The sequence below is a fragment of the Zingiber officinale genome, chromosome 7B (genome assembly GCF_018446385.1).
Source record: "Zingiber officinale cultivar Zhangliang chromosome 7B, Zo_v1.1, whole genome shotgun sequence".
NCBI lineage: Eukaryota > Viridiplantae > Streptophyta > Magnoliopsida > Zingiberales > Zingiberaceae > Zingiber > Zingiber officinale.
Window position 1 is genome coordinate 82,457,351 of NC_055999.1, and position 13,996 is coordinate 82,471,346.

Below are 13,996 nucleotides of genomic sequence, written 5' to 3' on the forward strand. Positions count from 1 at the left end.
TCAGCATCTTGAGTTTTGTTCATCATCCTAACATCTCACTTGTATCTAATGTGCACTAAAACACATACAAGTCATCTTATAGGTCTTTGTGAGATGTAGATTTTGGTTTTGCCCTAATCTAGGGATCATGCATATCTATCTAGGCATTTTGGAGATATTAGACACCCACCTAGGATGTCACTTGTTAATAAGTGTTGTTAAATGCCTTTTGTCCTTAATTACAAGGAATTAAACTTAATGCATGATAATGTTATGACATACATCAAAAAGAAATAATTTTCAAAAGAGAATATCCTATAATTACATGATGTATGAATGTCATGACATGGTATTTTTGGATTTTTCATAATAAAACATGAACGCAAAAATAGACATGATGTCATGACATATGATGGGCAAACAATCATGGCAAGATTTAGCATAAATAAAATATACCTAGATTAACTATCTAAGTATCCTTAAAACCGTAGCTAAACTTACAACTTAAACCTAGATTGCCCTAAAGTGCTTCAATAAAATGTCAAAGCCTAAATTGGCATTTCTAATTCCCTTGATTAATTTATGCCAGTCGAAATTAAGCATATCCTCAAATGTTGGCATATTTCATTTTTCCACAAGAGTAGCACTTCAAAGTTAAGGCCCGGATTGCCTTAAATTTCCTAAGAACATACCAAAATCCCAACTTGGTAGCTCTTATGAATTTCCCAATATGTGCCTTTTAAGTTTAAAATGAAATTTTCACCACTAGGCACATTTTACTCTTTCAAGGAGTAAATAATAGTTCCATTTCATTTTCAAAGGTTAACACAAACCTTGAAAATGCTCCTTGAGTGTCAATTTCCTCAAAGTTGGGTTAACTACCCTTCTAATTGGAGTTGACACTCTCTAACCCATCTATGGGGTAGAGAAGATGCTCCTAGGAACCCAACACCTATTGGTGCTCCTTGGATGCTCTAGGTACTCACTAGGGATAACTTCCCTAGATACCTTCCTAGTGACCTTGTTGGGCTTCTTAGAAGCCTTGGTCACATTTTCTAGGTCAACCCTAGGGATAGCCTCCCTTGTGACCTTGTTAGTGACTTTCTTAGACTTCTTAGAAGTCTTAGTCACTTTGGTTGCAAAAATACTCTTAGGGATGACTTCCCTAGTATTCTTGACTTGACCACTAAACCTAGGGTTTGTTCCATAACTATATGGAACCCTATGATAACTAGGCACATCCTTCTTAGCCTTTGGTTTGTATCCCAAACCTCTATGGCTATTTGATGGCTTTGACTTTCCTACCCCTAGGTTTTGCTCATTTTGCCCTTTTAGGATATTTTCCATCCTTTTTAGGGTCTTTTCCATTTTATCAAGTCTTGATCTCAAGACTTGATTTTCTATCATTAAATCCTTAGAATTTGGTTTTTCATTAAGTCCATGAGCATTTTTGTTTCTAGGCTTGTATCTACAATCCTTAGAGTTCTTGCCTAGACTTTTACCTACATTCCTAGCCTTAGGTGTAGTAGTTTTGGCATGTAGGGCCACATGCTTTTCCTTAAAGCCCTCATGCTTCCTATTCTTATGGTAAATTGCATTAAAATGATAAAAATTAGAACTATCATGCTTTTTACCATAATTTAAAGGAGTAGGCTCAATAAATGTTACCTTCTTCTTTACCTTGGAGGCTCCCCCTTGACTAATGCCTCCTTGAGCCTTGACCATCTTCTTCCCCTTGAGGCATTGACTTCGGTAATGCCCCTTTTGATTGCAAGAGAAGCATATAATATGCTCCTTGCTCTTCTTGGTTCTGGGGATGGTCTCCTTGGGCTTCACCTTGCCCTTTTGTGCCACTTGGCCCTTCTTCTTGGCTAATTTAGGGCACTTGCTCTTGTAGTGCCCATGTTCCCTACATTCAAAGCAAATAATATGATTTTTATTATTAATTGAAATATTTATACCTTTGCTTGTAGGGGTGGCATCTTTTTCTTTGGATCCGGAGGTAGAAGCTTCCTCTTGATCGGACCTTGATTCTCCTCCATTTGATTTTTCTTGACTTGTGGAGGTATAAGCTTCTTCCTCCTCTTCTTCTCTTGACCCGGATGTAGAAGCTTCTCCTTCTTCTTGATCCGGTGTCACCAAGGATTGCTCCCCCTCAATCCTAGAGGTGGAGGCTTCATCATCTTGAATATGAAACAAGGAGTATGCTCCCTCCTTGTTCCCTTCGGTGCATTCCCTTGAGGATGAAGCTTCTTGGATTTCCTCTTCTTCGGAGGTTGAGCATCTCTCAACCTCGGAGTCCTCCTCTTGGTCTTGCTCCAAAGAGTCACCCTCTCTGGATTCTTCTTGCTCTTGTACAGTGGAGGGGATCTCTTCATGAAGCTTGGCCAATTTGCTCCATAGTTCCTTTGCATCTTCAAATTCTCCAATTTTGCAAAGGATGGTGCTTGGCAATAAATTGACCAAGAGCTTGGTCACTTTGTCATTGGCCTCGCACCTTTGGACTTGCTCTTGGCTCCACTTGCTCCTCTTGAGAACTTTGCCCTTTGAATTTCTTGGAGCCTCAAAGCCTTCCATTAGAGCAAACCATTGCTCTATCTCCATCATAAGGAAATTTTCGATTCTTGATTTCCAAGAATCGAAACTCGTGGAAGTGTATGGTGGAGCCACCCTTGTGTCAAATCCAAGCCCATCTTGGAATTGCATCTTGAAGTTGAGCTTGATAAAGTCTTGAACTTGAAGAATTTGCTCCAACTTCTTCACCCTCTAGCTTTTCTTGATATGCTTGACCCTTCCGGCGATGATTCCGGTGAAGAGCGGCCTTGCTCTGATACCACTTGTTAGGACCAAAAGTAGCTAGAGGGGGGTGTGAATAGCTCGTCGCGTTCGCTTGTTGCTCGGCGTTGCTTGTTTCTTCAAAGATGTGCAGCGGAAATACAGAAACAAACACAAGCACGCTAACACTAGGATTTTACTTGGTATCCACCTCACAAGAGGTGACTAATCCAAGGATCCACACCAACGCACACACCCTCCACTATGAATAACACTCCTTTATGGTAACTACCAAAGGCGGAGAAGCCCTACAACACTCTCAATACAAGAAGAAGAAAGGAAAATACAAGTTAAGCAAAAGCTTACAAGATGTGCAGAAAACCTAACCCTAACTTCTTCCTCTTGCAATAGATCCGCCTCTTGACTTGGAAAGCCTCCAAGAACCTTCAAGAACCTGGCGATCACGTGCTTGTAGAGAGCGTGGAGGAGCTGGAATGAATCTGAGAAGAGCTCGTGAAGAAGTTGCCGAAGACCGCTCGCTGCGGCTTTAAACCCGACGCAGTTGGATCCCGATCGATTCGAATGTTCCGAATCGATCGGAGGCTTTGATCGATCCACGGATCGATCCGACCTGCGTATTAGAAACGCCGATCGATCCACGGATTGATCCGCGCTGAGTTGTGCCACGGATCGTCCCGCCGATCGAGATCGATCGGGACCTGATCGATCCACGGATCGATCCGTGCTTCGATCGATCGAAGAATGGATCGATCCACTGATCGATCCACAGCCTGGATCGATCCACGGATCGATCCAGCACTTGGTTTTTGCCCAAAACCAAGTCCCAAACCTCCCTAACCAACATCCGGTCAACCTTGACCTGTTGGTACATCATGCCTCGCATCTGGTCACTCCCTTGACCTGCTAGGACTCCCCACCAAGTGTCCGGTCACTCCCTTTGACCCACTTGGACTTTTACTCGTCGTGCCAAGTATCCGGTCACTCCATTGACCTACTTGGACTTCCACCAGATGTCTGGTCAACCTTGACCCATCTGGACTTCCTTCCTTGCCAAGTATCCAGTCAATCCTTTGACCTACTTGGACTTCGCAACACCTACGTGATCATCCTCGATCCATCCTGGATTTTCCCTCGCCTGGCTTCACTCACCAGGACTTTCACCTAGCTTCACTCACTAGGATTTTCAATCTGCCTAGCTTCACTCACTAGGTCTTTCACCTGGCTTCACTCACCAGGACTTTCACCTAGCTTCACTCACTAGGGTTTTCACCTGGCTTCACTCACCAGGATTTTCCATCTGCCTAGCTTCACTCACTAGGACTTTCACCTGGCTTCACTCACCAGGATTTTCACCTAGCTTCACTCACTAGGACTTTCACCTGGCTTCACTCACCAGGATTTTCACCTAGCTTCACTCACCAGGATTTTCAATCTGCCTAACATGCCAGTTAGGACTTCCCAGTCAAGTATCCGGTCAACCTTGACCTACTTGACTCTTCTTCGATCAATATCTTATTGTCAAACATCTAAACCCAAACCAAGACTCAGCTTGGTTAACCAGGTCAACCTTGACCTGAGGGATGTTGCACCAACATTAGTCTCATCTCATTCTGAGCTCTTTAGGTATCTCGACCATCTTCATATATTTCAAAATATGTGTGGCATGTTAAATTACAACCTTTTATAGAAATTTAACTAAATCTTACGTGCGTGGAGCTGATTTAGTAATTTAAGAAAAAAATACAGTTGGTCAAATTATTTTTAAGTATATTTTTATGATCAGGTGGTTTGTAGGAACCCATATGAATTAGTTTCATGTTTTGAGCCCTTTAGGTACGCCAACCGACTTCGGAAAGTTTATTTTTTTAAAAAAATAAAAATAACAATCTACAACGAATTTTTAATTTCATCGCAAAATCTATGATGAATTTTTAAATTCGTCAAAAAATCTGTGACGAATTTTAAAATTCGTTGCAGATCTGCGATGAATATAATTTAAAAATTCATCTCAGAATCTGTGATAAATTTTAAAATTTGTCATAGATTTATGATTTTTTACATATAAATTTTAAAAATTTTGAGTCTGGTTGATATACCTAGAGAGCTTAGAATGATATGAAATTAGTTTTTATGGGTTCTTATAAATCTCTTGATTTTATAAATTTCTCAAACACTAAGTTTACCCTACCAGTGATTTTTTTACTGCGAAGGTGTCCAAAAAATATTAATCACCTTCATAAAATCAATGATCTTAATATTGTTGGCACAGTGGGCCGACAAGAGGGGAAGGGTGAATTGCCTGAAAAATAAGAAATACCCTCCTTGTTCTTTCAACTCTAAAAATACAACAGTGAAATAATAAAATGACAAAAAATAGAGAAAAGACTCAAGAGATTGACTTGGTTACAACTTAGATGGATGTTAATTCAAGACAGTTGAAAAGCTGAGAAACAATCTCCTTCTCTAAAGGTGGAGAAGCCTTTTACACACTAAGAAAACTCAAACATTGCTAGGAATTGAATATTAGAGTTGATTGATTATTTCCTAGCTCCAGGGGTCTTTTTATAACTCCTGGAAACTCTATCTACAACGTTGAGGGTGCCTCCACCGAAGCATTTGGATAAATCTTTATCCAAATGCGAAACAGTCATGTTGACTACTTCGAGGGCACCCTCAATGGCCTTGAGGGAGCCTCAGACGCTATGGAGGGCACCCTCCCGCCTGAAGAGGTGGAGGCGCCTTCAACACTGCGTTAAGGGTGGCCCCAGCTTGCTTGTCCAGCTCCTTTTGACTCCTTTTCTTCTTCCGAAGCTCCGATCGCTTGGGTGATTTCGACCAACCGAAATAGGGCTCACCCAAACTCAATTTCCGGCCTTCTCCTTGAGCAGACTTCTGATCTGGCTTCTCATCCCTCGAATGTCGCGTACGTTCTTCTCGTCCACCGGTGTACTCTTCCGCAGCTCTCTCATCCCTCAGACGCACCGAGCCCGTCGACTCCCTTCCCGTGCCATCCTTCTCGCTATCTGCGTCTTCTGCTCGACTTACTGTACTCCTAAGCTCCTGCACACTTAGACATAGGGATCAAAAACCAAACAGGGCCTAACCTAACTTGGTTGATCACATCAAAATAACCACGGGGTCCAACAATCTCCCCCTTTTTGATGTGAATCAACCCAAGTTCAAGCTAGGGTTAAAACAGACAAGTAATAAATGCAAATAAAACATTTAAGCATAAATTTGCAATATAAGTAATTGCAACATTAAAATTGATAAAAAAATCTATCAGTAAAAAAAATTAACTCCCCCTAGACTTGTACCTATCTCTCCCCCTTTGATCACGTAAAAAAAGTACAAATGGTCAAGTTTTAAAAACATTTTTGAACATTTTCAAAACAATTTTAAAAAAAATGAAATTTTCTAATAATTGACAAGAATTTAAAAGCATTAATTTTCATGCTTATCAGTTTGTCAATTAAATATTCAATTCGATAATCGACTTCCAGGTTGTGGCGAGACACCATGCCTTCTTGGTTATTAGATCATCAACCACTTTTAGACAAAGCCTTTTAAGGAATATAAACATTTAATTTCTCTGATAGCCTAAACATAAGAGAATTTTTAATCTAAATAAGAGTTGGGAACCCAATATAGGTTCTTCCTACAGGATTAACTAGAAATTTAAGGGGTACATAATTTTTGGAAATCTTTCTAAGTTGTCCCTGATGTTGTCTAATATACCAACTTAACTTTCCATAAACTCTAAGTTTTGGTTTTTGAAAGTTGTTAGGTTTTAAGCATGCATTAGTGTTCAGATTTTGAATTTGCATTTTCAAATTATCATTTTCTGTTTGTAAATTATCTAATAGTATTTTTTAAATTAGCAATTTATTTTTCTGATTTTACTAAGTCTTTTGTAAGAACTTTGATAAAATGAAAAGACTGTTTCAAGTTTAGAGTACGCACCTCACTTACCTCTATTTCTGATACTCCCCCTTCATCGTAGCTTTCTACTGATGATTCTCTCCCTTCATCTATGCTCATCTCTGAGCTGATTTCTTCTTCAATTTGATGGTTGGCCATCAGTGCTAATCTCAAGAAGGCTTCGACTTTAGATCCGGAGGACGACGAATCTGACCACATGGCCTTCAGGGTATTGTACTTGGAGGATGTTGACTTGTACTTTCCTTTCTCCTTTTCGTTGTTATTTTTCTTTATTTTTGTGTAGTCATCCTTGATGTGCCCTTCTTCATTGCAATTATAGAAACAAACCATCCTTCTGTTGCGTTGATGCTTTTTTGACTGCGATCTAAATTTATTAGTCTTAATAAACTTATTGAACTTCCTTACCAATAGCGCCGCTTCAATTTCATCGATCGACGCTTCGGAGTCGGGATCATCCATCTCAGCTTGTAGGGCAACATTGAGATTTGACTTCTCTATTTGTTTAGATTCTCTAATTCGAGACTCGTGAAGTTCGAAAGTAGAAAATAAGTTTTTTAGCGTACTTACCTCAAAGCCCTTAGAAATGTTGTATGCATCTACTAAGGATACCCATTCTGACGTTTTCAGGAAGGCGTTGAGCGCATACCAGATCGAATCTTGATTTGTTACCGATTTTCGAGGTTGTTCAGTTGAGTTATTAGTTCTTTGATTCTCGCTTGGAGTTGACTACCTTCTCTCCATTGTTCATCTGGAGATTTGTAAGCTGAGTCCGGAGGATGCCCGCCTTGCTAACTTTGCTTCTGAGGTACCTTCGTGGAGCTCCAGGAATTTTTCCTAGAGGTCTTTGGCAGAGTCGTAGCTTCTGATTTGACTTACCTCCTGGGGCGGCAGAACGCTGAGCAGATGAAACTCTGTCTTTCTGTTGGCCACGAAATCGGCTTGCTCCTTCTTAGTCCATTGGTACTCCTCTTTATATTTTGGAACTACAAAACTGTATTTCATTGTTAATCAAATATCGAAATTCATTTTAAAAAATACCTCCATTTAGCGTTTCTATGTAGCGAAGTCTCCGTCGAATTTCGGGGGGGGGGGGGGGGGGACTACTTGCACTGGCCATCGTCTTGGTCTTTGCTGCTTTAGATGGCGATTAGTCCTTCTGAGGCTGTCGGACTCTGATACCACTTGTTGGTTCAGCGGGCCGACAAGAGGGGAGGGGTGAATTGCCTGAAAAATAAGAAATACCCTCCTCATTCTTTCAACTCTAAAAATGCAATAGTAAAATAATAAAATGACAGAAAATAGATAAAAGACTCAAGAGATTGACTTGGTTACAACCTAGGTGGTTGTTAATCCAAGCGGTTGAAAAGCTCAGAAACAATCTCCTTCTCTAAAGATGGAGAAGCCATTTACATACTAAGAAAGCTCAAACGTTGCTAGGAATTGAATACTAGAGTTGATTGATTATTTCTTAGCTCCAGAGGTCTTTTTATAGCTCCTGGAAACTCTATCTACAACGTTGAGGGTTCCTCCCGAGGGGTGGAGGGCGCCTCCCCCAAAGAATTTGGATAAATCTTTATCCAAATGTGAAACGATCATGTTGACTGCTTTGAGGGCACCCTCAATGGCTTGAGGGCGCCTAGGATGCTATGGAGGGCTCCCTCAAGGCATGGAGGGTGCCCTCCCGCCTGAAGAGGTGGAGGCGCCATCAACACTGCGTTGAGGGCGCCTCCAGCTCCTTTTGACTCATTTTCTTCTTTCGAAGCTCCGATCGCTTGGGTGATTTCGGCCAATCAAAATAGGGCTCACCTGAATCCAATTTCCGACCTTCTCCACGAGCAAGCTTCCGCTCTGGCTTCTCATCCCTCGAACGTCGCGTACGTTCTTCTCGTCCACCGGTGTACTCTTTCGCAACTCTCTCGTCCCTCAGATGCACCGAGCCCGTTGACTCCCTTCCCGTGCTGTCCTTATAGCCAGATGCATCTAGCTTTCGCTCGACTTCTTGTGCTCATGAGCTCCTACACACTTAGACACAGGGATCAAAAATTAAACATGACTTAACCTAACTTGGTTGATCACATCAAAATAACCATGGGGTCCAACAAATATGTTGGGTAAAATTGATATTTGAGGGAATTTTTGTGATCAAGGAATTTATATGAACCCATTGTAACTGGTTTTATCTCATTCTGAGCTCTCTAGGTACTCAACTAACATTAGAAAGTTTATGTTTTTTTAAAAAAATTTACAATCTCCAATGAATTTTGAAATTTGTCACAGAATCTGTGATGAATTTCAAAATTTGTTGCAGATATGTGATGAACTTGGCGATTCGTCGCAGATTTGATATTTTTTTATATATAAATTTAAATTTTTCGAGATCGGTTGAGATACTTAGAGATCTTGGAATGAGATTACACAAGTTCCTATGAGTTCCTATAAATACCTTGATTTTATAAATCTCCTCGACCACTAATTTTACCCAACCGGTGATTTTTTTTACCGTGAATGTGGTCACAAAATATTAATCCCCTTCATAAAATCAATGATCTCAATATATTCGGTAAAATTAATATTTGAGGACATCTATATGTTTAGGTGATTTATAGGAACCCATAGGAACTGGTTTTATCTCATTCTGAGCTCACTAGGTATCTCGACCATCTTCATATATTTCAAAATAAGTGTTACATGTTAAATTACAACTTCTTATAGAAATTTAACTAAGTCTTACGTGCACGAAACTGATTTAACAATGTAAGAAAAAAAATAAAATTGGTCAAATTAATTTTTAAGGTCATTTTTATGAACAAGTGATTTATACGAACTCATACAACTTGTATCATGTTATTCTAAGCCCTCTAAGTATGTCAATTGATTATGGAAAGTTTATTTTTTTAAAAAAAATAAAAATAACAATTTGCAATGAATTTTTAAATTTGTCGTAGAATCTGTGACAAATTTTAGAATTCATTGAAGATCTGTGATGAATTTATTCTGCACTGAATTTTAAAATTCGTTGCAGATCTATGATGAGTTTTTAAATTCATCGCAGAATCTAAGACAAATTTTAAAATTCATTGCAAATTTAAGATTTTTTTTATATATAAATTTTAAACTTTCTGAGACTAGTTGAGGTACTTAGAGAGCTCAGAATGATATGAAATCAGTTCTTATAAATCACCGGATTTTATAATTCTCCTCAACCACTACTTTTACCCAATCGGTGATTTTTTACCATGAAGGTGTCTAAAAAATATTAATTATCTTCATAAAATTAATAATCTCAATATATTTGGTAAAATTAATGTTTGAGGGCATCTATATGATTAGGGTGTAAAATACTGAAAAATGGCAAATAATGATAAGGGAATTTTCTGGAATTTTTAGAAATTTTTCTGGAATTTTTCGGAGATCGTATGGACGAGTTTATGGGGACAAAAATTGAGCACCGGGAAAGCCTGTTTGGGTTACCCCATTTAAATGAGGAAATATTTGATTTTCCTTTTTAATTTTCTTTCTTTTTCCTTATTTCTTCTCCATCGCCGTTTCTTCCCCAAACCCGCGCCTCCTCTCCCAATTTCCCCCGACGCCGTGCCCTAACCGCCCTTCCCAATCGGCGTCGCAACACCGCCTTCTCCCTCGTGTACAAGGTGATCGGCTAAGGAGTCTGAGCCTCTGCCGATTCTCCACTCTTTGTGATCGTGTCCTAGCCAGCCCCGACCACCACAACCGACGCCGACTCTCTCTGCCTAGCGTCGACAGCCGGCTACCCCCCTTGTGCTGACACTTCATCGCTTCCTGTGTCACCTCTCGTCCCCACGGCTAACACCAGTCACCACTGCCGTCACCGTTCATCCTCGCGAGCAGCCGACGCAGAAGGGGGGGTTGATCACAGCTGGCCCTGTCCGTGCCCTAGCGCTGACACAAATCCAACACACTTCTCTTGAGTGTGCCCTAGTGTGGAATCCAAGCCCTAGTTCTTCCTCTTGCTGCCACTGCCGAGCGAGCTTGCTTCATCCCTCTATTTTCGGCAGTCTCCTCTATGCTGGCCGCCAAACCTACCCTTGCCTCTGTGCCACTCTTCCTTTCACGGGATGATCTGTGGCCAAGCGAAAGAAGTCGCCAATCTAGCTTCAAGACCAGCACTGGATCTCAGCCTCGGTCTGGTGTGAAGTTGCCGGCAGTTAGTATGGTGATCAGACCACAAGGTGAGCCTTAATTTGGTCTTGCATGGTTGAGGATTTACTCACTGTGAATTTGACATTTAGTTTGTTCTAGGTGCTGATGTGGAAGGGTTGACCTGTTAGGCAACGGCTCCACCTTGCTTCGATTACGATTATTGGCAACAACTTCACCTATGACTAACTACTGTGCTCCAACAGCGGATTTTCTCCGACTGTGAATTGAGGTATGGAATTTGGGATTAAGTTGTTGTGATGGATTATGTTTATTTCAAGTCCTAATTTGAATGGATTAGTTAAGAAATGATCGAGGAGTTAGATGATCCAATTAGGGTTTATAATTGGATCTGGATTTATGTTAGCTTTTCGAGGATTTGATTTAGCTAATTTGTTTATATGTAATTAGCTAAATCTGGATACCATGTATTACAGGACTCTGATTCGAGACGAGCATCTCAACGTTGGATTTGACTGGATTGAACCTGCTATTTGAGGCAGGTACCTTGACTTATCTTTGATAATGTCATGTTGATATGTTTAGTAGGTTATAACCTTTAGTAATGATTATGCTCATCTTTGCTTCGGTTGGTCACAACCCGATACCTCTTACATGCTTGTTTCGTTTATTTGTTATGCATATCATGATAGTATTTACCTGATTATATATGTCTATAGAGGTAGTGACACAACAATGTTATTTATTATGTTCAGGACCTAGGGTTTTTTATACCTTATCTGATATGTGTACCTTTGATTTGGTTCATTGTCCTATGGTACACCTTTTATATTCATATATGGATATTGCTATGCTGTTCAGGATATTGTCATGCTTAGTGTCATGCACCATTCGCATGATTGCATGTTGTGCGATAGTCTGCTCCATTATTGTTGAGCACATCGCCAGTTTCATCGGTGGTCCGTTCATGGGTAGCGTGGTAGCACGTCATTGCTCGGTGGTGCTCCGTTGGGGCGCTCATGGGTAGTGCGTGGTAGCACGCCAGATCCCTCCCTCGTCATGTATCGGAGATGAGAGCATTGTGCTCCCATATGATTTGGGGTAGGAGGATAGGTGTACTCGACAGCATCCCGTCCACTCGGTCACTCATCAGGAGCAGTGATCACTGTCCTACCCACTCGGTCTCACCATTGTGTGTGAGATGGCTGACTGGCGTCAGGGGTTACCATGTCATTGGCATCATATGCGTTGATGCATTTACTGATTGTGTTTGTTGCACTTATATGCTGCATTTGGATGGATGCATTTGTTTGACATGCATACAGGATTTATGATACTCTCGGTCTGATGACCTGACTATTCTGATAGGAGGCCCCGGAGTCTCTCTAGCCCTTTTTATGCATTCCGGCTTTTGTCGTACTCCATAGTTATTCTGTTATAGCTTACTATACATGTCATTCTCTGAGTTGTTGAACTCACCCCGTGGACACTATCTTTCCAGGTTGTTTATGGAGTTGCTTGGAGTATCCTACCTGCCGGTCCCCACGTCACATTAGAAGACTAGTCTCCGTATTTTTGTTTATTTTTATCTTGGTATATAATATGTGTGTATTTGGTTTTGTGTTCCGGTTTTGTTTCCGGAGTGTTGTTTTGTTGTGTGGTGTAAGCCTAGGCAGCTAGCAGTCTTGTATTTTGGTTTGTATTTGGTTTTCTAAACTGCGTGGTTGTGTGTATGTTCCAACCGCCTGTGGCTGATGTATACTGTGTCTGTAGAAATGCTTAAGATTGTCACCCGTATAGGGGTGGTGATGCCGAAATTTCTTTGCATAGGGACTTCCCCGGGGCGTGACAATTTAGTGGTATCAGAGCAGGTATACGATACTTGCTATGTGTTTTGGATTTTCGAGATTTATCTGATACCAATTTATTTGGTATCAGAGCTCGGTTTACGAGTCTTATTTCTCATGTTTCAGATTTTGTGTTTTAGTCTTCTCGATGTGACTTTTCGGGTTTTGTGACCTGGCAGCGGCAGGACATCTCCAAGTTATAGGAGGTATGTTGGTATATTGTCATCCTACCTTTTTGTTGGTATATGCATTGTTGACTATGATAGTTATGACATGTATAAGTACTTTGTATTTGGTATCTGTCTGATGTTGTAACCCATATTACATGTGATGGGTTAGCCACTGATGATGATCGACTCTGTTAGAGATCAAGGATTACAGTTTCTGGTGATTTTTCATATCATACACCAGTAGTTTTAGCTTCTGTTACTACTAGTTGGTTAGCAAATTGAGGCACATACCAGTCTCTGCTATTATTAGCTGGGTAGTGGATAGTATCTATATCTTCATGTTGACCTAGCCAGTAGTATACCATTTTATCTTAGTTAATTTTATTAGTAAATATTGATTTACTCTTGTTACATCGGTCAGAAGAGGTCTGATTTACACTTATTGATTTGGATAGTCGTGGATGGATTTACCACAGTTGCTTGAAGAGGATTAATGTAATCTTGATCAGTTAGTAGATGACTGATTTAGTTTTGTTGGTTCGATCAGTAGGGGACCATCATACTCTATTTTATAGAGATGCTGATCTTTGGGTTATTCGTGCTTAGTTGGATATCTGGAGCACATTGAATACATGACTTGTCACTATGTGAATTTTGATGATATACTTCGCCAATGGTTACTTCTGCAATTGTTAATTATGAAGTAATATATGCTAATATACTTCGTTAATAAAATTAGGATAGTAAATATTATTTTAGACTTCATAAATTAAAAAAAGTGGGTTTCACATATAATTTTAAGCGAGGATTTACTTCGTAATATGTATTCGATGAAGTAATAAGTGTCAAAATAAAATTTATAATTTTAAGTGATGAAGTAATAAGTTTGAACCAATTGAAACATGAGTTAAATCGGTTAATTTTTTCAACCCAATTAATCTCCACGGTACTAAACCCTTAATTAGTTTTATTATGTTTCTCACTTCCCGTTCTTCCCGACTTTTTTCTTCCCGACGCGACATACAAGTTTAGGGTTTAACGCGGCGATTTCCTCTTCTTCATCAAGGTTCGACGATTTCCTTCTTCATCAACACGACTTGCTAGGTTTCCTTCTTCTTCATCAAC

At 40.1% G+C, this 13,996-nt stretch overlaps 1 long non-coding RNA gene across 1 annotated transcript; it reads left to right on the plus strand.

Annotated features, from left to right (window-relative positions):
- The first annotated feature begins 10,265 nt into the window (after positions 1 to 10,265).
- LOC122003871 lies at positions 10,266 to 11,390 on the plus strand. The gene is made up of 3 exons (XR_006118134.1): positions 10,266 to 10,925; positions 10,996 to 11,125; positions 11,331 to 11,390. It is a non-coding gene; the product is annotated as an uncharacterized LOC122003871 (long non-coding RNA).
- Positions 11,391 to 13,996: the final 2,606 nt, after the last annotated feature.